This window comes from Natator depressus, chromosome 5 (genome assembly GCF_965152275.1).
Source record: "Natator depressus isolate rNatDep1 chromosome 5, rNatDep2.hap1, whole genome shotgun sequence".
Lineage (NCBI taxonomy): Eukaryota > Metazoa > Chordata > Testudines > Cheloniidae > Natator > Natator depressus.
This window is the reverse complement of record NC_134238.1, coordinates 114,858,257-114,884,784: the sequence shown is the minus strand read 5'-3', so window position 1 is coordinate 114,884,784 and position 26,528 is coordinate 114,858,257. Positions and strand designations below refer to the sequence as shown.

The following is a 26,528-nucleotide window of genomic DNA, read 5'->3' as shown; positions in this document are numbered from 1 at the left end:
CTAAAGGTTAAAGTCATCTCTGGACAGGCTGTAGCAGCTAGTGAATTTAAATCCATTTCTTTATAACCTGGAGAGACAAAACAGCTGGTATCACAGCATCGGAACAGCACGAGAGGCTCAGGTGGCGTTTCTTTAGGCCTAAAAGGGATTCACAAGAACGTCAAAGGTAGCCGCATGCAGCTATGCAGTACAGTGCTCATAAACCTCTATCAGTACCAGATTCACCTGCTCTCCTCTCAACCCATGTGGCTTTTTTATTTGTAAAAGGAGAGTCTCTGTCATATTCTGCAAGGAGTCCTGCTAAAAATATGTCTTGGGATGAATGCTAGCTTCACAGTCTTTGCAGAGGGCAATGTGGGAACAGACATATGCACACATCAAAGTAAAGGAATAAAAGGCCAATGCCTTGTCTTCTCTGAAGGTTTTAGGGGTCCTAAATTTCATTTCTCTAAAGATAATATCTGTGCAGGCTTCTCATTCCCTAATGTGTGATGGGCATAAGTCCTTTAATTCTTAAACTTTTTCACCTGGGAGGGGAGCAGTAGCGAGAGAGAGAGAGACAGACAGACACAGCGTGAATAGGGACCCCCCCTTGGTATTCAGATACTACCCCTTGCCAAGTATAAATGCTGTCCTCAGGACGTTCTACTATGCTTCTTCTTGACTGTGTTTGATGAAGGAGCTTCCCCCACAGCAGCGGCATCCCATCCACCCTTCTGTGGGTTTGTTAAAATAATGCCTTGTTGGGTATCTCTTTTCTTAACATCCTGCCTTCCAGTCGGGTCTTGTTAAAGTGCCCACATTTTGGACGGTTTGTCTCCAGCATTTTGGAGTGTGGGTCGGACACTCAGGCACTATGTTCTGCTTTAGAGATTTAGGTGCCTCTTCGAGGCACTTCTGTGCAGTGACACCCACTCTAGTGTTCTGAAACCAGTTTTTTTTTCTAGTCCAACCTTCTATACGTTTCTCGGCACTAGGCTCTTGCTCTGATGGTCTTGCTGCATTGATGCTTGTGTTTAGCTAGTCTTGTGTTTCTTTTTGCTGCTTCAGCGTTTTCTTGGCTTTACCAGTGTGGCATCCAAGGAGGAAATTCGGTGACTTCAAATCCATCAGCACGGCAGAAAAATGGCATAGACAAAATACTATCTTCATTGCATGATCTGCCTCAGAGTCAACCACTAGGTGCTTTGCACACCTCAAATGTCACTGCCAGGACTGAAGAAACATGAGGTGTGCCTCTCTGTCACCTAGGGAGACTCCTTTTCGGGCTGTACAAATCAACGTGTAGTGCTTTGAATGAGTCAGATGAGACGATGGAGCACCAGGGCTAAGACAGCACCCCCTGCACTGGCCCAGACCCATTCCCCTGACTCTGAGAGAGACTGTATCAGACTTTCTCCTTTTCCTTTCATGTGCTCGAGAGGGAGATGGTGATTCTGGCAGTCGGCACTTGCTTCATGGCCTTATAGAAGATCAGGTGCAGTTGTGTGACGCTACCTCACAGCTGATTCTGTGGGATTTGGGGCATTTCTCTTGCCGTGAGTCAGCAGGTGTAAGAGTGTTCTGTGTAGCAGTGACACCTTCTGCAACCGACACGTGCTCCCTGGGAATTGATGCTCAGCGTGAGCTCTGGCCTCAATGCTGCCATCTTTTAATCCTCTTTCAGATACATAGATTTTAAAAAACCCTGTTTCCATTATTTGAATGGGTCTGTTTCAAGTGGTGGGGGTTTTTTGTTTGGGAGATATCCCTTGAGCTTCTTACTCTCCAGAAGTGAAAATGCAGCACAGATAGTATCTTAGGAGAAGGGGAAATACTTGCTTTTCAATTCTGTTTCTCAGCAAAGATCATCTTGCAGGATTACCAGACCCACATATCTCCCCTTTACCAGAGTTTGGAGTTAACTTTTTTGAGAGGTTTTTTTTTTAAGTTTTTTTTTTTTATGTGGATCGTGAACTGCCTCATTCTTTTTTAACCTTCCTCTCCTGTGCAAAGGAACAAACTGCAATATTCAGGGGGAGCATTTGTACTTGACAGGGGTGGCTCAGGCTGGCTCTTAGCTACACATCAGAGCTAAGGAAGTTGTGTCAGTCTCAGTCTAAGTAGTTGGGGCCCAGGAGTGAAAATCCTGCACACATGCTCTCTCAGGAATAGCAGACGGACAAGGTAAGTCATTTTTCTTTCACAGTATTATGCATTTAAAAACTGTGAAATAATATGATATTTGAATGTCAATTGCAATGTTAATTAGTGAGTTGGTAATAAAGACATGTAGTCTGGGTGCAGCTGGATTTCTATGTATTGCTGACTCCATTTCAAAAATGTACAGAATGCCTCATAGACTCATAGATATTTGACCATTATGATCATCTAGTCTGACCTCCTGCACAACACAGGCCACAGAATCTCACCCACCCACTCCTGCAATAAACCTCTCACCTATGTCTGAGCTACTGAAGTCCTCAGATCATGGTTTAAAGACTTCAAGGTGCAGAGAATCCTCCAGCAAATGACCCGTGCCCCATGCTACAGAGGAAGGCGAAAAACCCCCAGGGCCTCTTCCAATCTGCCCTGGAGGAAAATTCCTTCCTGACCACAAATATGGCGATCAGCTAAACCCTGAGCATATGGGCAAGATTCACCAGCCAGATACCCAGGAAAGAATTCTCTGTAGTAACTCAGATCCCACCCCATCTAACATCCCATCACAGGCCATTGGGCCTATTTATCATGAACAGTTAAAGATCAATTAATTGCCAAAATTATGTTATCCCATCATACCATCTCCTCCATAAACTTATCAAGTTTAATCTTGAAGCCAGATAGGTCTTTTGCCCCCACTGCTTCCCTTGGAAGGCTATTCGAGAACTTCACTCCTCTGATGGTTAGAAACCTTCATCTAATTTCAAGTCTAAACTTCCCGATGGCCAGTTTATATCCATTTGTTCTTGTGTCCACACTGGTACTCAGCTTAAATAATTCCTCTCCCTCTCCAGTATTTATCCCTCTGATATATTTATAGAGAGCAATCATATCTCCCCTCAACCTTCTTTTGGTTAGGCTAAAGAAGCCAATCTCCTTGAGTCTCCTTTCATAAAACCTGTCTTATGAATTCCTCGGATCATCCTAGTAGCCCTTCTCTGTACCTGTTCAAGTTTGAATTCATCCTTCTTAAACATGGGAGACCAGCACTGCACACAATATTCCAGATGAGGTCTCACCAGTGCCTTGTATAATGCTTCTGCATGGTTCAGCATCACTGTGCACTCTCCCTTTCTGTGGACTGTGACTAAGAAGCATACTTGAGCTCTTACAAATAGGCAAAGTAAAATCATTTATCTCTGCCTGTGTCCCCTATAGCTTTTGTTTTATTTTATAAAATGGGACTGGATTCCACCTGCACCCTGTCCTAGACTTTGCAAATCAGACTACTCCTGGTCAATCTCCATCTGTGATTTAATGTCTCAAACTTGGGCTCTCTTCATTTCGGGTGAGTGCAGGTTTCCCATTTTTCACTGAAGAATATAAGAATGGCCAGACTGGGTCAGACCAATGGTCCATCTAGCCCAGTATTCTATCTTCCGACAGTGGCCAATGCCAGGTGCTTTGGAGGGAATGAACAGAGCAGGCAATCATCAAGTGATCCATCCCCTGTTATCCATTCCCGGCTTCTAGCAGTCAGAGGCTAGAGATAACCAGAGCATTGGGTTGCATCCCTGACCATCTTGGCTAATAGCCATTAATGGACCTATCCTCCATGAACTTATCCGATTCTTTTTTGAACCCCATTATAGTTTGGTCTTTACTACATCCCCTGGCAATGAGTTCCACAGGTTAACAGTATGTTGGGTGGAACAATTTGTAGAGTGGGGCTGTAGAGACCCATTGAACCAAACTGTAAACTGTGTATATAATGGAAACAACATTAAGCCAGGGGATGGGGCATCACCCCTAGTTCCAGCACTTATGTGAAAAAGTACTTCCTTTTGTTTGTTTTTTAAACCTGCTGCTCTCTCTCTCTCTCTCAAAACTCTAACTTTTTTATTTGACTGGCTGAAGGAAACTCTCTGGAGCCAATCAGTGCTGCTGGAGGTGTGTTTTCAGAGTGACTGAAGCATTTCCATTTTCCAAGGGCTGAATAAGTGGCCTTCATGGTACTTCTGTTAGTTCCACAAAGGAAAAAGAATGTTTGAATTCAGGAGTGTGTCCCTGCTTATTGTTGTATAGTAGCACTGGTAGCCTTTGTTTACCCTCAAATTTGCACTGGTTTAGTTCAACTGGTTCAAACCCTGGGTAGACCTTCTTATTTCAGTTTTAGTGTTTGGTTTCTTTGTTCTTATTTTATTTAAGTTGAATCAAAATAAGTGTAGCTTAAACCTGCTTTAAACCAAAATAAGAACATCAACACTGCCTGTTTGTTATCTTTTTTGCAGCACTGGCTTAAATCACAATTAAGTTTAAACTGGCACAACACTGAATATAGATGTCAAGGTTCCTCCCCCACTCTGAACTCTAGGGTACAGATGTGGGGACCTGCATGAAAAACCTCCTAAGCTTATCTTTACCAGCTTAGGTCAAAACTTCCCCAAGGTACAAAATATTCCACCCTTTTGTCCTTGGATTGGCCGCTACCACCACCAAACAAATACTGGTTACTGGGGAAGAGCTGTTTGGACACGTCTTTCCCCCCAAAATACTTCCCAAAACCTTGCACCCCACTTCCTGGACAAGGTTTGGTAAAAAACCTCACCAATTTGCCTAGGTGACTACAGACCCAGACCCTTGGATCTTAAGAACGATGAACAATCCTCCCAACACTTGCACCCCCCCCTTTCCAGGGAAATGTTGGATAAAAAGCCTCACCAATTTGCATAGGTGACCACAGACCCAAACCCTTGGATCTGAGAACAATGAAAAAGCATTCAGTTTTCTTACAAAAAGACTTTTAATAGAAATAGAAGTAAATAGAAATAAAAAAAAAATCCCCCCTGTAAAATCAGGATGGTAAATACCTTACAGGGTAATTAGATTCAAAACACAGAGAACCCCTCTAGGCAAAAACCTTAAGTTACAAAAAAGATACACAGACAGAAATAGTTATTCTATTCAGCACAATTCTTTTCTCAGCCATTTAAAGAAATCATAATCTAACACATACCTAGCTAGCTTACTTACTAAAAGTTCTAAGGCTTCACTCCTGGTCTATCCCCAGCAAAGACAGAATATAGACAGACACACATACCCTTTGTTTCTCTCCCTCCTCCCAGCTTTTTAAAGTATCTTGTTTCCTCATTGGTCATTTTGGTCAGGTGCCAGCGAGGTTACCTTTAGCTTCTTAACCCTTTACAGGTGAGAGGAGATTTCTTCTGGCCAGGAGGGATTTTAAAGGGGTTTACCCTTCCCTTTATATTTATGACAATAGACAAGCTTGTAGACTGGCCCAGAAATATCCTTCCTGAATATGCTACACTATTTTCATTGTTAGTTATATGAATAAGGTCTCCCCAATTGCACAAGCACTGTTGTTTAAACTCCTAGGCTCAGTATGGAAGGAAGACAATTTGAATGTTCTATAGAAAGATTACTTTGTCAAAAACCTGCTCATTTGAGCTTAATAACCCTGAAATTTTTAAGAAAATTTGCACAATACCTGTGTTATATTTGTGCTAATGTTCTGTTTGAAATAAAATGGAAAAATGCTCTAGAGTACTTCAGATAACTATTTTTTCCCTCAAATCTACTGTAATTTATCATTTTAAGAGTTCAACAACAAAATGGAAAAGGTGCGTTTGGGGTTTTTAACACACTCAAAAAAATCTATTTAGCAAATCAGGCTTGCTTGAAAAAGGTTGCATTTGTATTCAATACTTAATTCTCTCTCTTGCTGACTGTTAAAACTTTTCTATTTTCCATGAATAACCACAACACTGTGCCTCTCTACTGTGTCCTGCCTTCCAAGGGACATTGTTCACTTTAATCCCAGAGCTTACCTACATTTCTCATACATGTTATTTGGCATCCCCTCACTTTTATTGCTGAAAGCAACTTATGTCAGAAATAGACAATTGCGAACCTGATACTATCCAAAGGGTTATTTACATCAACAAGAAGATTCTACAATTTCCTGTGTGAATAATATTTGTGTCCATCATCTCCCACACTTTCACATGCTGATCCCCATTTGGGCTTTGGAAGGTTGAGAAATATGAATAACACTGTGATAAACCCGTGGGCATCTAGGAACATCACGACTTGCATATCATGGCCACATACAACTTCCCAGTGAGTGAGAATTAATGCTGTCTAGCTCCAAAAGTGAAGGTCTATAACTCTACACAACTCAACCTAAAGGAAAAAACTCTGTTAGGAGGAAGTGATGCCATGCAGTTGAGAAGTATTAATTCAATCCAGTAGAGGGCAGTGGTACACATACACAATAACCAATTTATTATAATACTTAGCACAGATAAAGTCAGATTTTGCCCCTTACTCTGTGAGCAACCCCAGTTGCTGGGACTACTGGAAGAGTAGAGCTCTATGTGTGAAGAAGGGTGGCAGAATTCCCCTATGAGGTAGATTAGTATACCCTTTTTATAGGGCGGCAGTGTGGCCTAGTGGATAGAACACTAGATTGGGACTCAGGAGACCTAGGTTGTTCTGTTCCTGGCTCTGCCATAGACCTGCTTGGTGACCGTGAGAAACTCACTGAATGGCTCTGTACCTCAGTTTCCCCACCTGTAAAATTGGGATAATTGTAGTGTGTGGAGAACAAAACAAAGAGCCATCCCAAAAGTAGTAACTAGAGAACTCCCCAACTGGAAATGTGTGTTATTTATTAAGCTCCCCCCTGCAATACATTCTGATCCTGTTTTGGTGACTGTGGAAGACCAGGAACTATAACCACTCCACATCTCCCCTTCTTTATATATTAAATAGTCCGGAGCAGTGTTCTAAAGATCAAGTTTTTGAGGTGGTCTGATATGTCTTCCAGACCATGTTCTCACTTCTGTTGAGTTTGCATGTGGGGCTGCCTGTGGGAGGGGGCTCACTTCCTAACAGAGTACCTGCATGGCAGATCCCCTTTGTTATGTGGGGAAATACTGAAGATGAATCCAATTCCTCTGGAGAAGTCCTCCTAGAGTTTCCACTAGGTGGGATCTGGAAGTTTCCCCTCAGTTCAGAACAATTCCAAATGTCTGGGAGATGTTGAGGCCAACTTTGTTCTCTGGTCTCAGTTTAGGTAACACTTAGTTCTGTGCTGAACGTTGAAGTTTTATTGCTGCTGAATTTTTATTTCAGCATCCTGTTTTCTAAATTCCTTCAGGCTGGACCACTTAGATTTAAACTAGGAGTCCGGTGGTACCTTAAAGACTAACTGATTTATTTGGGCATAAGCTTTCATGGGTAAAAACCCCACTTCTTCAGATGCATGGAGTAGGTTTTTTACCCACAAAAGCTTATGCCCAAACAAATCTGTGAGTGTTTAAGGTGCCACCGGACTCCTCCTTGTTTTTGTGGATACAGACTAACATGGCTACCCCTCTGATACTTAGATTTAAACTGTGTCAGTGCCACAGGTCATCTTGCCATCACAAGCTCCGCTGGAGAAAGTCCAGGTGCAAGCGTATTGACCATTATGCCACGAGTGTATTTCATGGGTTTACTGATTTTTGCAGAAGGCTTTTTAATGTCTGCACTGCTCTCTACCTCCCTATTGTTCTGGGAGGGCAGGATAATGTGGACTACTAGTACCGATGTTCAGAATCAAAGTCTTGTGCAAATGCTGGGAATGTTTCAGAGGTAAATTGAGGCCCATTATCTGATATGAGGACTTCAGGAATTCCATGGCTTGCAAGTATTGACTTTGGTTTCTGGCTTACCTGTGCTGATGAAGGCTAGCCAAATCAATATATCTGGAGAAGTAATCAGTTACACTAATGCATGTATGTCTTTTCCATAAAAACTAGTCAGTTGCTACCCACTGCCAAGTCCTTACTGGTAGCTTTGTAGAGTTATGTTTGGTTGGTTGGGGTTTTTGTTCCTTGTTACATATGTCACAGTCCTCCACTAAAGTCTGAAATCAGATTTGGCCACCATACAGATTGTTTTGCTCATGCCCTGCACTTGTTTATACCTTGGTGTCCTTCACAGACAAAGCCTCACTTTCTGAAGTACTGGCTTTTCAGAAACAGACCATCGACCATGTGAAGGTCATTTTGGGCCTGCCAATATGGTGAAAGGTCTTTTGGAAGTTACTCGTCCAAATCTGCTCTCTTTGGCAAAGTTCAGTACGTTTCTTACATGTTTCAACCTTTAGCTGTTCATCTCAAATTTCCTGAAGTCATCTGCCAAATGCTGGAATTGCTGCCAGGGCAAGGTCAATGTGGACTTTGACATCTTTCTCTAAAGCCTTTTCTTTTTCCCTTATTGGCTGCATAACAGGGGCTCTAAACAGTGTCTGATGCTGTGAGTGTTCTTCCTGGTATGTGCTCAATGTTGTCTCTGCTGCTAGTATGTAGGCCACGTTCCTGTTACTTTGTAGTTCCTTGTATTCTCACTTTTGCTAGTGTGTGATTTGGGTCTAAGTGCTGCTGTGCTGATAAATTAGTGTCTCTTCTGCCATGTTTCTTGCATGCAATGTTGTTGTAGCAGTGTTGGTCCCATGATTTAGAGAGACACAGTGGGTGAGGTAATACTTTTTTTTTATTGGACCAACTTCTGTTGGTGAGAGACAAAAGCTTTTGAGCTTACACAGAGCTCCTCTTCAGGTCTGGGAGTTTAGTTTCCCAGACCTGAAGAAGAGCTCTGTCTGGCTTGAAAGCCACTCCACAATACTGACCTCTCTTTGTAAACTGCTTTGAGATTGTCTGATGCGAACCACTATATAAGAGCTTGGCGTACTTCTAGCAGACGGAGAATCTGAGGCAGAGAGGTTCGTGATTTTCCATAGGTCAGAAACAGGAGTCGTGGTCAGATCTGGGATATGAACTCAAGAAGTCCTTACTGCTATGGTGGGGAATAATCAGAACCTTAACAGCTTCTTCCATCCTACTTGCTCACCAGTGCTACTCTATTGAAATTTACTGCCAGTATAGACCCAGTGGAGTAAAGAGAAAGCAGGGGAGGAATTGTGACTTAGATGGGTGTTCGAGTCACAGTGCAGTTCACACACCAGCCCTTGCTTGGGCTGTGCCTAAAGGTAGAATCCATCCCATAATAAATTAGTGTATTTAAATAAAACAATAATACGGATGATCTGTTTCTTGACATAACACAGCTCAATTACAGCACAGCATATGCTGTATGTCAAGTCTAGAAACAGCTCGCTAATCGTATTTGTTTTATTTAATACACTGATGAATAGTAAGATATGGAAAAGCGGATAGTGCAGGGTGAGACATGTTTGCCCCACCCCCGACAAAAGCAAAAGGCTGAGAGTGGCCTTATCCAAATAGGGCTGCAGGATGGAGTCAGAACAACGATTAAAAAGAAAGTAAAGGCAGAGACTTGAAGGTCAAGACACTTTTCTGCCCAATGTGTGTATTTTCCCAGAATAGGAACCCTGGTAGAGATCATAGATTTCCTTTACAGGAGAAGAAGTTTCAGTTAACTGCATGTAAAATCAAGTCCATATCACAGATGTGTAATGTTTGCATTTAAACAGAAGTAATAGCAAAAAGAAGGGACTAGAGAAAGATTCATTCAAGGTCCTGATAGAATTTGAGTAAAGGACAGAGAAATAAATGAGGTATTGAGTCTTGCGAGGCTATTTTGAGTCGAAGGACTTTAAGTCATAGGAAAAATAATTGGCCAAATTTTCAAAACAGCTCAGCATATTGGATACTGATTTCTTGAAAAAAAATGTACATAGTTTTCAAAATGAGAGCTAGATGCTGAGCACTTCTGAAAGTGTGGTCCCAGCTGTGGGTGTTAACACCTGAAAATCTGGCACCAAGTGACTTGCCATGGTTCCCCAGGAAGTCTGTGGCTTACTTAGGAATTGGACCCAGATCTCCTGAGTCCCACTCTGGTGCCTGATCCACAAGGCCATTCTTTCATACTACATATCAATATGTACGTTTTGAAATGACTAGTGTGTTAAATAATCTAATTTACTCCAAGTGGAGATGTGATTTGTGCTTTTGCAATAGCCATTTGTCACTGCAACGTTAAACAAGAAACTAAGCATGAACAGAACATAGTAGGTCCAATTCATCCTTGGTGTAATGCCACTGAAGTCATTGGAATCACAGAAAGATGAATTTGGCCAATTACCATTGAAAGCATAAACAAAATAATTTGATTTTTAAAAAAGATGTGGCAAAGTACCGACAAGAATATGCAATGATATTTAAACTACTGCTGTGCAACAGATCATGGAATATATCGTTTTCATTTAAGGAATGTGTTTCTAAGTGGCCACTTAAGACATTATTTTGCCATGTAAAGTTCCCTCCAATTTCAAATGCTTATCTTCCTTCATTTTGTGCTTGTAAAAATAAGTTACATTTTGTCCTGACCTTGGACGTCTGTTGATATTTATGAAACAGCCAGCATGTAATAAGGATTTCATTTGCACCTGTAATTATGATTTATAGTCATTAACCTTTTCCTGTCAGTTGTTTTTAAGCACACTGATCTCAATGAAAGAGAGAGAGGGTGAGCTGGGAACACTTAATCAGTAAATACTATAATTAGCTATACTGTACTATTTACCCTCCTAGTGTAAAAACATACTATCAGTTTGGTAGCCAAGATTTCAGTTTTACTTGCGTATTAAGCTTTCCTTGAGGAAAACCGCTTTCCTTTTCTTTCTTTTTTTATTTCCTGGCACTTTCATGTTAAAATGTATCAAATTCTATACATCTTTAGACTTCCACATCCCTTAGAGAGCATTCCCCTGGTGTTATTCCAGCAGGAAATAACCCTACGATTTCCATTTGCTTGTTTTCTCCCCCGTTCTATCAGTATTTACCAAACAGTTGGTTGTCTTTACTTTTTCTGTAACGTCTTTCTGCCCTGTTATGGATACAATTCTGCATTCTAATTCACATTGAGGAAGGCCTACTCAGAGAAATACTTCCTTGGGGCCAGATTCTTGAGTATATTAGGGCCCCATTACACTATTCTGACCTTTAAAAGGGGCCTTAATATGGGTGTAAAGTCTTTACACTGCCCTGGTAGTGCCCCTTTTAGCTGTCAGAATAATGTAAGATTAGAATCTGACCTATTTTCAGTTGACAGTATCTAAGTACCACTCAGCATGTGTAGGGATTGCAGAATCTGGCCCTATGTCACTAGTTCATTGCCCTTCTATCTCCCTCTACTCAAAAAAGAGAAGAGATGGATTTACAAATAACTAGTCTCTAAAAAGAGGAATTTGTTTAAAATCTTAGTGCTACCTCTGTGCTTTTCTTCAAAGTCACATTCACATTACGAAATGTATAGGGCCAGAATTTGATACTCTTATGCCTGTTCACCAGCAATTTTTATTCCAAGAGCAGGCCCATTTAAATCAATAAGTTAACTTCCAAAATAGGAGTATCAGAATCTAGCCCACAGAAGTTTTGTTCATGACTAGGTTTGTCTTTGTCCAGTGCTCAATGAATGCTTCTCCTTTAGTCTGACACTATACCATATTATTCTTCTGGAAGCCAGTGCACCATACTCAGAAGTAGTGCTGGGCAAAAATTTTCAGACAAATAGTTTATTCACTAGAAAATTCAACTGAAGTTGACAGTAGGCTAGAGTCACAAAATGGGAGGTGATGGTGGTGATGGTGCTACCCCCAAAACAATCTTTATCCCAGTGGTTAGGGTACCCACCTTGTTTGTGGGAGACCCATATACAAATCCTCCTCCGGAGCAGAGATTTGATTACAAGTCACCCCTCAGTCTACAGGCTTTTCTGTGCTGGATCTCTCTGAATCTCTCCTCTTGAATCTGTTCCCCTTTGTATAAAATATCAGCTGGAGTGGAGAGAAAGTGGGAATGATTCTATAGCCTGGGGGTTAGGGTGCTAACCTGAGAGGAGAGAGACCTGCGTTCAGATCCTTTCTTCAGAGTGGTTCTCGGCTATTGGATATAAAGAAGGGTAGGGCACAGTCACCACCAAGACCTCCGTGTCTGACCATTTTGTGAAGCTATCTCTTTTAAAATGCCCAGAAACAAAACATTTTCAGTTGAACAATATGTTTAGTGAAACCTGAAATGGACACTTTGATTTGCCGGACTTTTTCAGAACTTTCAAATTTGGTGTGTTGCAAGCCTGTTTTGCTTCTCTCTTCTTTTTTTTTTAATTTCTCCCCAGAAACGCCAGTGAACCAAAAAATCAGCTATTAGCTCAGCTCTACCTATCAGTATCATTTCCATATTTTGTAGAGGCTTGGGGAATGAATTATGGTCCAGATTCTCTGCAGGTGCAAACCAGTGTAGTTACATTGTCGTCAATAGAGCTGTGCTAACTCACACTGACTAGGATTTACAGTTAAGCAAAAAGTAAAATCAGGGGATTCTCTAACTTATGTGATACTTTATGATATATCTCAAATTTTCTAGTCTCCCTGCCAACTTTCATGTACTTGCACTAACACTGCCTCAGGTGAGGGCTGCCTCTTCCAGGCTTTGCTGGATCATCCCTTCAGAAGAGGAAGTGGTGTAAATCAGCGGCGCTATGCGGAGAGGACAGCTGCTCTCTGATCTGCCACTTTAGAACGGTGATGAAGAGGCAGCTGAGCAGCAATGAGAATGTAATTTTAAGATTCTGTGCAAACAGTATGGCTGAGTGGTGGAGGAGGTACAAAAGAGACAGGAAAAATATGAGTGCTCAGAAAGGAAGGATGAGACTTGCAAAAGGGGAGGGGAGTGGAAAAGAGAAGACCATTTTGGAGGAGAAAAGAGAGAGGAGACAGAGAGTGGGGATGATTAGGGTCACCATATGTCCTGTTTCGGCCGGGACAGTCCCTGGCGTCCCAACTTTTTTGGGCAAAAGTGGGTATTGTCCTGTTTGCTCTTGCCAGGTTGATCTAGACTTGCTGCTGCATACACACATACCTTTAGGTGTGTATAAATTAAGGCTTCTGCACGCCATAGCATACTTAACACAAAACCTCAAAAGCAAGGAAATGAGAAATGAAGCCATCTAGCAATATATATACTCCTCTCCATTCAGAGACAGACATGCACACACTTCACCACTAGTACGACAACCATCTGCCATGGAGCAAGCATCACAGTCTGACCCCAGTCATAGGAGAGAGGCCAGATTTCCAGGCTCTCTTCCCCCAAAAATTTACTCCTCCATCACAATCAGCAGATCAGATCTTCCCCATAACTTTACTTTCTGCACAGTTCAGGGAGGCCACACACACATTCCTACTGGGAGAAGGAAGTGCTGAAAGGATGGTTTCCTAGAAATGTCATTAGTACACATGATACAGTTAAATTCTTGGCGTCTGTGTTGCAACTGATGCCCCATTTGTGACCGTGGATTTTGTGATGTGCACATGAATGACACGGAACTAGGATAAACTGACACATTTTACATATGCCACTGAACAAGCATTCAGTTGTAATTAGTTTTAACCACTAATGGTGTTCAGTAGAGTCATGGCAACAACCTAGAGGTCACAGGTTTTGTGTCCTATTGTAAGTCTTTTCAGCTATCCCGTTCAATTAACTTTTTGTTCCGCCACTCCGTTGTCGTTCTCTCAGTTCCATCTGCAGTTGCTGCTCCGCGTCCTCTTAAGATCAATGAGACTTTCTTCTGTATCTAGTTGAATTGAGTAAATTCCCCAATTCACAAATACACTTTGTTCATCAAATGTCTCAATCTTATGCGCCAAAGAGGTGTTTAAAGCTGTGTATGGAGTGTTGTGCATCTCCTTTAAATTATATTTTTATTGAGCTGTTTTCATGGAAGATCTCTTTCAAGGATGAGGTATTTTCTGCCTCTTCATTTTAGACCCCTCTCTTCTTCCCCCCACTTTATCTTTGCATGTATATTCACGGTCAGCTAAAGTTTTCTTGCTCTTTAAAAAGTGCCTTTTTGGCAGAGGCTCAGGGTTTACCCATTACCCATGACCATCACCAACACAGCAATAAGACATTTAAGTGATCATGTCTGTACTTGGGCCCTAATTGGCACAACACTTAACCACTTGCTTTACTTTTAGCATGTGATTAACTCCATCCATATTCAGCAAAACACTGAATTTACTTAATTCAGTTTAAGTAGAAGCATGTGTTTTGCTGAATTGGGGCCCTAGTCTTCAAATGGCCCAGAATACAGGATTCTCAGATTTGCTCTTCGTATTCTAGTATTTACTCTTTACCAGGTATGGAGCTGCACTATTTTCTCATGTGTTGGAAGCAGAGAATCTCCCAAAATGGACAGACTGACTAAGATTTAACTCTGCTCTTTGTTTTTCTGCTACAAGTCCTCTCTGGTGGACTCTTTTCTACTCTATAAGAACATAAGATCTGATGCTCTTCATCAGTCCATTGAGCCATTTACGTTGATGTCCTGTCTCCAGCAGTGACCAATAACCAATGCTTCAGAGTAAGGCTGGGGGCACTTCACTATTTGGGCAGTAAAGGGTTTCTTCCTGAACCCTGAAGCAATTAGCTTATGCCCAGTGGCATGAGAGCGGTGACATCCTTTGGGATATTAATCTGCCTCTTCAGTCACTTCATGTTTTTTGATGGTCATGTTCTGTATTTTACAGTTGCTGTTGTTTAACCACGTGTTCATAATTAAATTACCCTCCAATTGTTTTTTTAAATAAAAAGATATTCCATTATCAACTTTTACTAGGAGAATATTTGACTTAGGTTTGAAATAATGTCTGGCTCCTGATACAGAAGTCTTTGTTCCAGATCAACTTTAAAAAAGTGGAAGTCCTGAGAGACCTTTTTATCACAAACTATAAGCACACATGAGACATCTGACATATGGTGCATGTGCTGTGAACCAAGATTGAAAGGGTGATTTACTGTTCATGTATCAGAGAAGCAGGCTTAGCAATTCATAAATTTACACTGAGCCAATTTTCCCAACAGAGTTCTCCCTATCTACAGAAAAACCTGAAAAACATTGTTCAAAATTGGTAATTATAGTCTCCTTTGTAATTTGCCTTGTAAAGTATTCTCATTGAAATGCACTTTGTGATACCCTGCCTGGATTGCTAATTCTTTTCAAAGAGAATGCTTAGCTGAGTTATGTTACTAATCAAAATTTATGCCTCCAGCAACCCTTCTTACTATATATATATATATATATATAATCTCAGAAATGGTGCAAGAGAAAAGGAAACTATGAAGGTGAAATATGTGCACAATACTGATCCTTTTTACAATACCTGATAAAAGAAGTTTTATTCTTAGAACTGGTACATAAATTAGCTCTTTCTTGATGGCAAAATGGCAATATTGACAGCAATTGCTGGCAATAGTGAAGATTTAAGCTTGCACTATATAATTTAACATGACTAATTTATTAGCCTGTTGAGGTGATTATTCAGTATTTCAGTATATTAATCCTTTTATGTTTTTAATTAAAGTAACTCTTTAGTAAGCTTCTTTGTGACTTGGCATTGGGCTTGGCTTTGGGTATTGTGGAAGAAAATGAGGTACTTCTGAGCTTGTCTCATATGTAGGGAGGATTTTTTTGCTCACTTGTGGGGAAATACCAGGCTCATGGTCATAATTATTCAGAAGTCAATATTCTGAATAATTAGATTACTTTGGGGGAGGATATTGTATCAAAATGTAGCATTTTTGGCACTAGATGTTATTGTTTCTGTTTCCTTTACTCTAAGTATATTTAACACAAGAGGATAATATTTGATTGTTTCCCTAACCCGTGGCTTTTTTTCCCAAACCCAATGTCCATAATAAAATGCATCATAAAATTTCTCCATCTTCCTCCAAAGTATTTCTTTTCTCCCCTTAACTTTCCTATTCTGGCAATGTATTTTGTGAGTCAAGAGACAAAACTGAGAGCCTTAACGTACTCAAGGGACCACAACAGAGTAACCCAGCTACTTTTCTAGAGTTCCTATTTGCAGCAGAAGGGAAGTCTGAAGTCAATGGGTCATTGCCTAAGTAACGAACGCTGGCCTTTGCCTGAAGAGTATATATAAACATAGACATTTCTTATTGTGTATTTTCTTTACACTTACTCGGTCAGGTTCCTTTCTTCTTTGATTTTTTTCCAATAAACTTTCATTTACCTTTCTTATGTTTTTCCATATTTTTTCTTAGCAGACTGGCTTTCTCTCTTGCAAACCCATCTTCTTTTCTCACTGGACCCTGGCATGTATTCAGAATGGCAAGTTTCTTATATCATGGCTATTCTAAAGGGATCAGACTGATGCCATAAACACAGGATTATGAATACACTGCAGGATCAGGCAGATAATGGATGATTGCAGTTGGGCACACTAAAAAGGCCATAGATATTTTAGGTGCAGAAAATGAGTTGTGAAGCAAACACAGATATTTTCAATAATGTGAGGCAGAGCATATTAGCCCAATGAATTTATTCTTGTATCTTTTCAAGTTTGTTCCTATGTGAAAGTCCTGCTTTAAGGATATGTGACTGTTGTCAGAATAGTGCAGTGAAAATGAAATTTATGTCTAGCCTACCAAGATGCAGCAAAAAATTCCAGCAATAAATGTGCCTAATCAACTTTCCAGAGAGGAAACAAATATTAACACAATTAGAATATTCAGTGGGAATAATTTACTACTCTATTATGTTCTGCAGATGAGTACGGTGTTCCTATTTCCTAACCTCAATCTCTCCTGTGCCTATGTGCATCAACACACATTCTCTCTCAACATAACAGCTGGTTCTCTGGGCAAAAGAGTGCCCTTAGAAAGCGGTTAACAGAAGCCATTTCCAACCTCTGATATCCTGTACTGATAATAGTAAAAATTTGTTAGTGACAGCAAGATGAAGGCTTTCTGCTTCCAGTAACTGTGTATTTGTTAAATTTTGTACATTTCAAAGCATAGGCCAGAACCTCATCTGGAGTAAATGAGTGTAATTCACTTGAAGTCAATGAGGGTATGTTGATTTACATCATCTGAGGATTTTACATTGCATCATAATTTCATTGCAACTTGTTAAAAATCACTCTAGACAATGGAGGCTCAGGAACCCAAGACTGCACAGGTAGGCTTGCTACTTCTAGGATTTTTTGTTCTGAAGTAGATCTCATCCTTTCCTGATTTTGCAGTGGTTTGTATTGTACCATTATAATGAAACTAGAGTTGAGTCTGATCCAAAATTTCAGATCAAAACAAGTCTTTGAGGAAGTGCAGATCCAGATTAGCATCTGATCTCTGCAAATCAGGCATATTTGCAAATGAAACATCATGAGGATTTTGAAGAGATGAAGCTTTGGAACCAAGATTTGTCCATGGAAAAACAGCCTGGTCCTTCATCCCTCGGTCAGATGAATAGTTCCATTTAAATCAATGGGAGCATCCTTATGACTATAAAGAGCTACAGGATTTGCCTGCACTGAGGCCCTGCTGCAATGGCAAATTTAGATCCCTCCCAGATCACACAGGTTGGACTTAAATATACAAAGTAGTCATGAGTCAGGATACTGGAAAGTAAAACCTCCCCACTGAGTTGCAAAAGTGCAGTAGCTTCAGAAGAATCACACAAATACAAATTCTATTGCTCTCTTTCTTTCTTTCTTTCTTTCTTTCTTTCTTTCTTTCTTTCTTTCTTTCTTTCTTTCTTTCTTTCTTTCTTTCTTTCTTTCTTTCTTTCTTTCTTTCTGTGACTACTCCTGAGAACTTCCAAATTTGGAAGAACCATGAAACATTTTGTCTAGGTGTTCTGTTTTTTGTTTTGTTTTTGTTTGTTAAAAAAGTAGTAAAGATTTATAATTCCTTTGGGACCAGAAGCTGTTTTAGGAATACTGCTTGTAGTCAAAATCTAGTCTCCAGGTGTAACAGGATTTTGACTACAACTGGTCATAGGAAAACAGGGGATATTATATTCCACTGGGATATGTGGTTCCGTTGAAAGTGAAACACTTCACAACATCAGTCAATTTTGCTGGAATTTTTTTTTTTTTTGAAAAAACGGTGGGTCGGGGGGGTTCTCACTGTCAAAATGTTTTGTTTTTATCTGTAACTGTTTTATCTCACATTGCATTCATGCCCATTCTCCCGGTGCAATAGAAAATAGACTGGACATTTGAGGGGAAAACACATTAGATTAGGAAAAAATTAGAAACATTTGGTCACCTATGGTGTTAATACTTTTTTCACGTGATGATAGCTGATAAATCACTGGCAATAGAGGTGTCATACCAGATTCAAGCCATTATATATTTTCTAACAATGTATCCCTTCCCTCTCCCAAACTAGTTGGTATTATTGATTGATAATAGTAATAATAATTGGCTCGGTAGTTTTACATGCTCCGAATGGGTGAGTTGGGAAAACGTTATCAAATCTCCCCATCCTCATCTGCATAAGAACAGGGGGAAAGAAATGATTACCTTCATGGTAATCACTGAAGCATATGAAGATGGTTTCAGCTGATTAATTTTTGCATCTGGTCCCAACATTTCTGCTGCTCCATAGTTTCTCATTGTGGAGTCACAACTGAGACTAATGAGATTGTTCTGTGTTTGTATATCTTTGGGGAGTTTCAGTGTGGCTTTATTCCCTTTCAGAGTTTTGGTTTTCCTGTGTTTCCCCTCATACCTGCCTGTATAATGCATATCTACATCTATTTCTGTCTCTCTCTCTTTCTCTCCATATAGATAGTTTCTTTTTAACTGAGTATTTATATCCATCCTTAAGGATATTAATATCCATCCAATATTAATTTGGAAAAGTAAAGCACTGAAAAGTCAGAAACATTAACTTTTGGAGTTTCTCACTGCATTGCTAACTCAGCCAGGTTGCATAATATCTGTTGTGTAGTTAAAATACTTTGGGCACTTAAAATGTTCATTACAGATCTTGGAGCACTCCCCACCTTAAGAGTAAGGAGTGTCTGTGAAAACTAGCCTAGCTTAAAAATCAGAAAGAGCCCTTTAAGCCCTGATCCTGCAAAGCCTTGTGTATGTGATTAACTTCACTCATGTGAAGAGTCTCCATGTCATTACCCACATGCCTGAAGTTTTGCCCATTCATGCAGTGCCTAAATGCACCTATTGTATACAAAGAGACAAGGTGCACCCACCTTGTCTCTTTAATATCCTGGAACCAACACAGCTGCAACAACATTGCAAACAATGTATTGCATACATCAGTAAGACCCTGAAATTTGTGTCTATCGAGGGGGAATAAAAGGAGTAGCACACATTCCATATGTTAATATTGGAATGGGAACCTTGGGCTTCATCCCCAGCTGTGCTAGGTGATTGCATTACAGCTCCCTGGCGCACTCCTAGCCCACCCCAGTAATGGATGATGGTAAGGCTGTGAGGATTCCCTGGCAAGTAATGGATGGTGGTAAGGCTGTGAGGACTCCCTGTTTGATCAGAGAATCTTTAGCTGCTGCATTAAGCCAGCTCTCAGTTTTTGCACCACTGCAGCAGTTCCTAAGGAATTTACAAGGTGTCAAAGATCTGTATCTTGGAACTGAAGACTCTGAGTACTTGATTTCACAAAGTTAACATTACATTAACCCCAATTGTTGTTTAATTTCCTGGGGTGCTTCTAAGAAAAAAGTTGAGGAATAAGGAGGTTAAAAAAAAAAGCAACCCACAAGACAAAAACAGAGCTGTTTAGCTCCAGGAGAGAATAAACTCTGCCAGTTTCACCTTCACAGCTTGTCTGTTACTTTAATTGGAACAAGGCTGCTGTCTTGCAGAACATAGGTGCTCCAGACCATTTGGCTTCTGGAGTTGAACAAACACAGAATGTAGTGAGGCATGCATTGCACTGCAGTCGTGCTTGTTTAGGTTTATAGGGCAGTGGCTACACAGCTAAGGTGCAGGCATGAAAGGGGACTCAATACCTAAACAAATGCCAAAAGTAGGCTCTGCAATGTCTCTGCATGAGCAACTATCCAGGATGGCTTTTCGTGCCGGCCTGAGTGAGATGGGGCCCGGTTAATCCATGTTTATGTGACTCCAGTGGCTGAAAAAGCAGTCTTCTATTAGGTGTATTTTAAAATAATTTATAGATAGTAAATTCATAGTAAATCTTCCTATTGGCATAAAGGATGGCCTTTAGTACCATAATGCTTGATCTTTTTTTAACACACCCTGAAAACAGTTTGTATCACCATAGATTCCAAAGCCAGAAAGGACCATTTTGATCATCTAGTTTGACCTTCTGTATAACACACACTATAAAACCTCCTAAATAATTCCTAGGGCATATCTATACATGGGGGTGGAATTAGCACTACTAAACTCTTACTGCTTCCTATGTCCCTGTCACTCTCCTAACCTTTCTAGTCATAGATTTTAATGCCAGTAGGGACCATTATGATCATGTAGTCTGACCTCCTGTGTAACAAAGGCCAGAGAATGTCACCCAGCAATTCTTGCATGAAGGCCAATAACTTGTACATAAAACTGATCAAAAAAATTGTAACAGAACAGTTTTCCATTGGAAAAGGCTGATGGGACGAAATCGAAATGTTCTGCTGTAATGCATTGATCTCCTTGAAATTTTAGATGGCAAATTTATCAAAACGCTTCGACTTTTACTGTATGCTGGAAGGTATTAATGGCTGCCATCAGCTACAGACCAGGTTATAGCCAATGGGTGTACTGAGCATCTTTCATTTAGGCTATATGAAGGAGCAAATAGATGTCCCTTTGTGTAGTGATAGCTGAAACAATAGAAGCCACCACCCAAAGCATTGGCCAAGTGAGAAGGCCTGAGAAGAACCTAACTCAGGGAGAATAAGAGGGATTTCCTTTGGACCAATTGCAAATGCAGGTCTTGGAAATGCAGAGGCAGAAGAGCTGCAAAAAAGAGAGAAAAAAGAGCAGCAGACAAGAGAAACAGTGGTGAAAATGGCCCTGGGAGGAAGCCAGGAGACAAAGCTTCTTGGGGCACAGGAGTGGTTGAAAAGGTAGGCTTGGAATTGTGAGCAAGGAAACCATTTGTTCCTACTACACTCAGGGATATTGGACTCTGTGTGCTTTCGTCATAAATAACCAGGATTGTACCAAAGAAATACTTGACTCATGTCCGTTTCCCCCTCCTAACAGAAAGAACCCACCAAGGCCTAACTGCTCAGGCCAAGGAGTAGCAATGGCATTTGCTAACCTACAGTGCCCACTTTAGAGTGGGTGGGTGAGATTCTGTGGCCTGTGTTGTGCAGGAGGTCAGACTAGATGAGCATAATGGTCCCTTCTGACCTTAATATCTATGAATCTAATCCTTGTGCATTTGTGAGTGTTGACGACAGGAATGGGAGAGACAGGGTTATCTGAGGATTGGGATATATGTACATTGAATGTACATAATTTCTGAACAGCTTATTCTTTAGTTGTGTACTTTGCTGGTTGGCTATTCTTATGCATATTCTATCACTTTTATAAAATTCACAGGGCCCCTAGAGCCTATGGCAGGCTTTTTTTTTAAATTGAAATAAAAATAATTTATACCAATAACATGAGATCATTTATCTATTATCAAATTTGATGAAGTATGCAAATACAGAAAAGCACAATTTTTTTAAGAAAGCGAACATCTCTATCCCAAGGGAACTTGGTTTATTTTTTGACAAGTGTAGTTTAGTTTTATTTGATAACACTTTATGGTCATCAAATGAACATATGGTAGCATGTTCTATCAGAAATAATGAAGACCTAAGTCCAGCACCCTTGTTGTAATATCTTTGCCAAGAAACGAGCAGAGATCGTAATTTTTTGTGTATGCAAATTAGGGACTGTGTGGTTTAGCCAAGTGGAAATTAGAGAGGTACTATTGTAATGTGTCCTGCTCAGGGGAACATTAACTTTACTCTATATCAGGACCAGTTATAGAGCCCCAAATGAGCCCAATTTAGAGAGATGTCTTATGATAGAAACGATTTGAAATTAAGGTGTTGAGTTGGGGCCTGAGACTGAGGTAAAGGGCAACCTCTTTACTAAATATTCCTCATGTGGTTGTTTCCTTATTGGGAAAAAAAAAGTATAAACTACCTACAATGTAGAAGTATGCGTACGTTAATTATATGGGTGGGATTTTGACACTTGAATTCTTGTCAGTCTCTGTTTTACCAGAAGACAGTCCCTACAGTGCTGAAATGTCTAGTTTTGACATATTCAGAATGAAACATTTCGGTATTGGAAACAACTTTTTGTTTCAAAATTTGTTAATATGAAATTAATCAAAATTGAAACAAACCATGTAGATTTGCTCAAAATGAAACCATTCCAAATGACCTAAAATTATCTCTCTCCCTTCCCCCGAGCTTTCCTTTGTGGATAAGTTTGGAGTTTTGCTCTTTTGGAATGAAGCCAAATTTTGAAAACCTTCATGAAATGGAACTTCCATCCTCCGCACACCTCTGGTCACGAGTACATTTTCCACAGTGATGATTAATAAATTATCATGTTTCGAAGGCCCAAGTTTATGCTTATAATATGTAAAGTCACAGAAAAGGAAATCTTGATCTCTTGTAACATCTTCTAATTCTGTTGTTATTAAAGTCAATATTCACAAATAGTTTATTTCAGATACCACCATCTGTGGGGTAATTCTTGGTAGATGCTGAGTTTTAGAGAGGACTGCCGCACATCTTTTCTTAGAACGCAGTGTGGTATTTGCACAGTTGTTGCTGCCGAGAAGCTGTGTATGGTGAGGGGTGGGGAGGGAATACATGCTTGAAAGCCAAACAGAGTCAAAGGCCAACATTTCCACAGTGGAAGAGCTACATGATATATTTTTATGCATATTTAGGAATCTAAATTAAGTAGCCTGATTTTCCGAGTTAAGTAACCACAATTGTCAGGGAAGAAAAGAATTATAGAAATGTAGGGCTGGAAAGGACCTTGGGAGGTCACCTAGTCCGTCCCCATGTTGAAGCAGTACTAAGTACCCTCGACCATTCCTGACAGCTGTTTGTCTAACTTGTTCTTTAAAATTTCCAATGATGGGGATTCCACAACCTCCTTGGTAACCTATTCTAGAACTTAACTATCCTCATAATTAGAAAGTTTTTCATAATAGCTAATCTAAATCTCCCTTGCTGCAGATTAAGCCCATTTCTTTTTGTCCTGACTTCAGTGGACATGGAGAACAATTGTTCCCTGTCCTCTTTATACCAGCCCTTAACATATTTGAAGACTGTTATCAGGTGCCTCCTCAGTTGTCCTTTCTCAAGAATTAACATGCCCAGGTTTATTAACCTTTCCTCATAGGTCATGTTTTCTAAACCTTTTATTATTTTTGTTGCTCTCCTCTGGACTCTGCAATCTTTCCTAAAGTATGTTGCCCAGATCTGGACACATTAGTCCAGCTGAGGCCTCACCAGTGCCGAGTAGAGAAGAATAATTACCCCCTGTGTTTTACATATGACAGTCCTGTTAATACATCCAAGAATATTTGCCTTTTTCTCAACTCATCACGTTATTGAATCATATTCAATTTGTGATCCACTCTCACCCCCAAATTATTTTAATCAGTACTACAATTATTCCCAATTTTGTATTTATGTGTTTGATTATTTTTGACTTCCCAAGTGTTATTGATTTTCATTGTGTTGATTTTAGACCAATTCTCAAATTTTTCAAGGTCATTTTGAATCCTAATCCTGCTCTCCAAAATGCTTTCAACCCCTTCCAGCTTGGTGTCCTCTGCAAATTTTATAAGCATACTGTCCACTCCACTACCCAAGTCAAATAATAAAAATATTTGATAGTACCAAATAGTGGAATTGGCTGCTCATCACCTTTGGAATCAGGCCACTTATTTTGGTGCCTAAATGTTGATTGTTGATGTGTCTAATTGGACAGTCAAATTGGAAAATCTTGCCCCTGAAACTTAGTGCTTGAATATTCTTCCTGCTCATAATGATGTAAAGTTACTTAAGGGCTAAGTTCCCTTTCCACTTGTATTTTACTTTCCCCTCTCACTCTCTTGCAGCAAAGTATGTTGAAGGTGTATCCCGTTTTACATGCTGACCTTTTTCTTATCAATACTGTGACAATTTACTGTTTCTGCTGCATTATTCTTTCATTATGTCAGACTCGGGGTCCAAATTTACAACCACAGTGTGTGGCAGCTGGGCTTGAAATGTCTTAGTACAAGGGCAAAACCTTTTTTGTGTGAGTGCCAGCTACCCCCCTTGTTGTATTTCATACAAAATTACAATTCCTTTCAGGATATGCTGATGCATGTGTCATATTTTTGGGTAAAGTCTAGAATATCCTTAAGTTTCTTTTTTTAGTTTTTTTAAAAAATTTTTTGCGTGCAGCGGTTTTTGACATCTTCCTGTTTGGTTAGTATTTTTACCATCTGCTGCCTTAATGGCATTTCAGTGGGGAGTGAGTGTTTGAGTTGCTTGTCGGGTGAAAAGCATTCTTGCACATTATCTCACAGCATGACTCTCATTCTCCACATTTTATGTTGATATATCCCAGCTCAGTTTCTCCTATCAGCCCTTATATTGTGGTGCCTTTCATTCTTACAGAAAAACAAACAAACCCCAACCTACCTACTGCCGCTTGACTGCAGAGCAGGAGCAGTTGAACTGTGCTTTGATGTATACTTTCTGCCCTTGAACTTTATTCAACTCCTCTTCCTAAGAATAAAGTTCCAAAACTGTGTTTTCCCTGTGCTAAACTTTCAGTCAACCATGCAGTCTTTTATAATAGAGGAGGAAAATAGCTTAGAACTGCAGTTTTCCACCAGCGAAATGCTGATTAATCTGCAGTACATTTAGCTTATAATAAATGGTAGATGTAGTTGAGTTGAAGTTAGTCTCCTTTATCTGCAGTGTTCCATTATGGAAATGGAATTAATCTGAATTAAATACAAGCATCAGAATCCCTGCATCTTAAAAGTGCAAATTAATGCTTAAAATGTCTCTCATAACAACATTTTTCTTTGTGCACCCAGGATTAATATGACTCTAAATGTGGTGAAAATAAAGACCAGGCTAACGTTCTGAAAGCATTTAAACTGTCCTTTATTATTTCTGAAGCTGCAATGATATTAGCATATGCGAATTCGTGTATTGTTTGTGGATTTGAACTGCCATCAAATCAATCACAGTTAATCTGAACTGGGAAAGATTATAGTTGCCACTCTTGAGCAATGAGAGCAAAAGCTGCATTTCATGGTTTTCTAAATTGACAAGTCCCCTGTTTTGAAATCTGTGAAAAGTAGGATTAAGGTACAATTAGGATGTATGGAACATGTATCAGAGCTAGGCCACCTCTGAGCATGTTGTCAAGAATACGTATTTTTCTACACATCTGTTTCCTTGGCATACTACAGTATAGGAACCCGGGATAGTCTTCCTAGTTAGCATCACAGCTATTCAATTTTTTTTTTGCCAGTTTATTTTCCACTAGCTTCTAGGGAAGATTGAAGATTTGGGGGCAACATTTTCTTCACCATGCAATAGTAATATAATGTAATGTGGATCACCATTTTCATGATGCAAGTGTCTGAAATGGGTTTTAGTCAGAGAAGAATGAAATTGTCATTCTTGTTACGTGGCCTGATCCAAAGCCTGCTGGTGCCAATTTCAAAGGCTCCCATTGACAGGCTTTGGATTCAACCCATAGTGAAGTAATGGCTTTTTAATTCACTGTAATTAATAGCTTGCAATAACCAGGATCTGCATACACAAAGGCAAGCAATTTTTGAAGAGCCTAAGGCTGTGAGGTCCCCAAATCTCCTTGACATTTACTGAATGTTGGGCACCTGCCTGCAGTTTAAAGTGATTTCGGGCACTGTAAATATTACAGTTACTCAGTGCTTTGGTACACCAGATCTCTTTAAGGTATACCAAACCTGCCTGGTATACCATGACTCAGAGGTGAGCAGTGAAGTTAGTTCAGCTGCTAGGCCTTCCAAGTGCTAGCCCCTGTGAGTCATAGGTATGTTGTTACACAGGGCTCAATCCTGTAAAATATTAAGCCCCTCTGATCCCAATCCAGAAAAGCCCATTGATCCAATGCTTTTTGGAGTCCATGGAAATATTCATGCACTTGAAGTTAAGCATATGCTTACGGGGTTTACTGGATTGGGGTCAGGCTTAGAGCTGCATGAATAGTGGATTTTTCAGTTCACTGATGATTCTTAATAATAAATCATAATAATTAGTGTTGAGTGAAATGAAACATTTTGTTTGACCCAGAATGGAATCTTTCATTTTGATTTTGAGGTTTTTTGTTTTTTCTTTTAAAATTTTTAACAAAAAATCAAAGGTAACTTAGAAACAAAAAATGGTTTCAAATTTAAAAATGAAAACATCTCATTTAGGAAATGTTGAAACAAAATGCTTTGACTTTTGGGGAATTTTTGTTAGGGGTTGTTGTTTTCTTCAAACAAAACAGTTGACTGAAATCA

The 26,528-nt window shown here is 39.9% G+C and overlaps 1 protein-coding gene across 3 annotated transcripts in view; it reads left to right on the top strand.

The window, feature by feature from the left end:
- Positions 1 to 26,528, top strand: part of LINGO2 (leucine rich repeat and Ig domain containing 2) — a 777,598-nt gene that overhangs the window by 409,705 nt on the left and 341,365 nt on the right. The window lies entirely within an intron of this gene.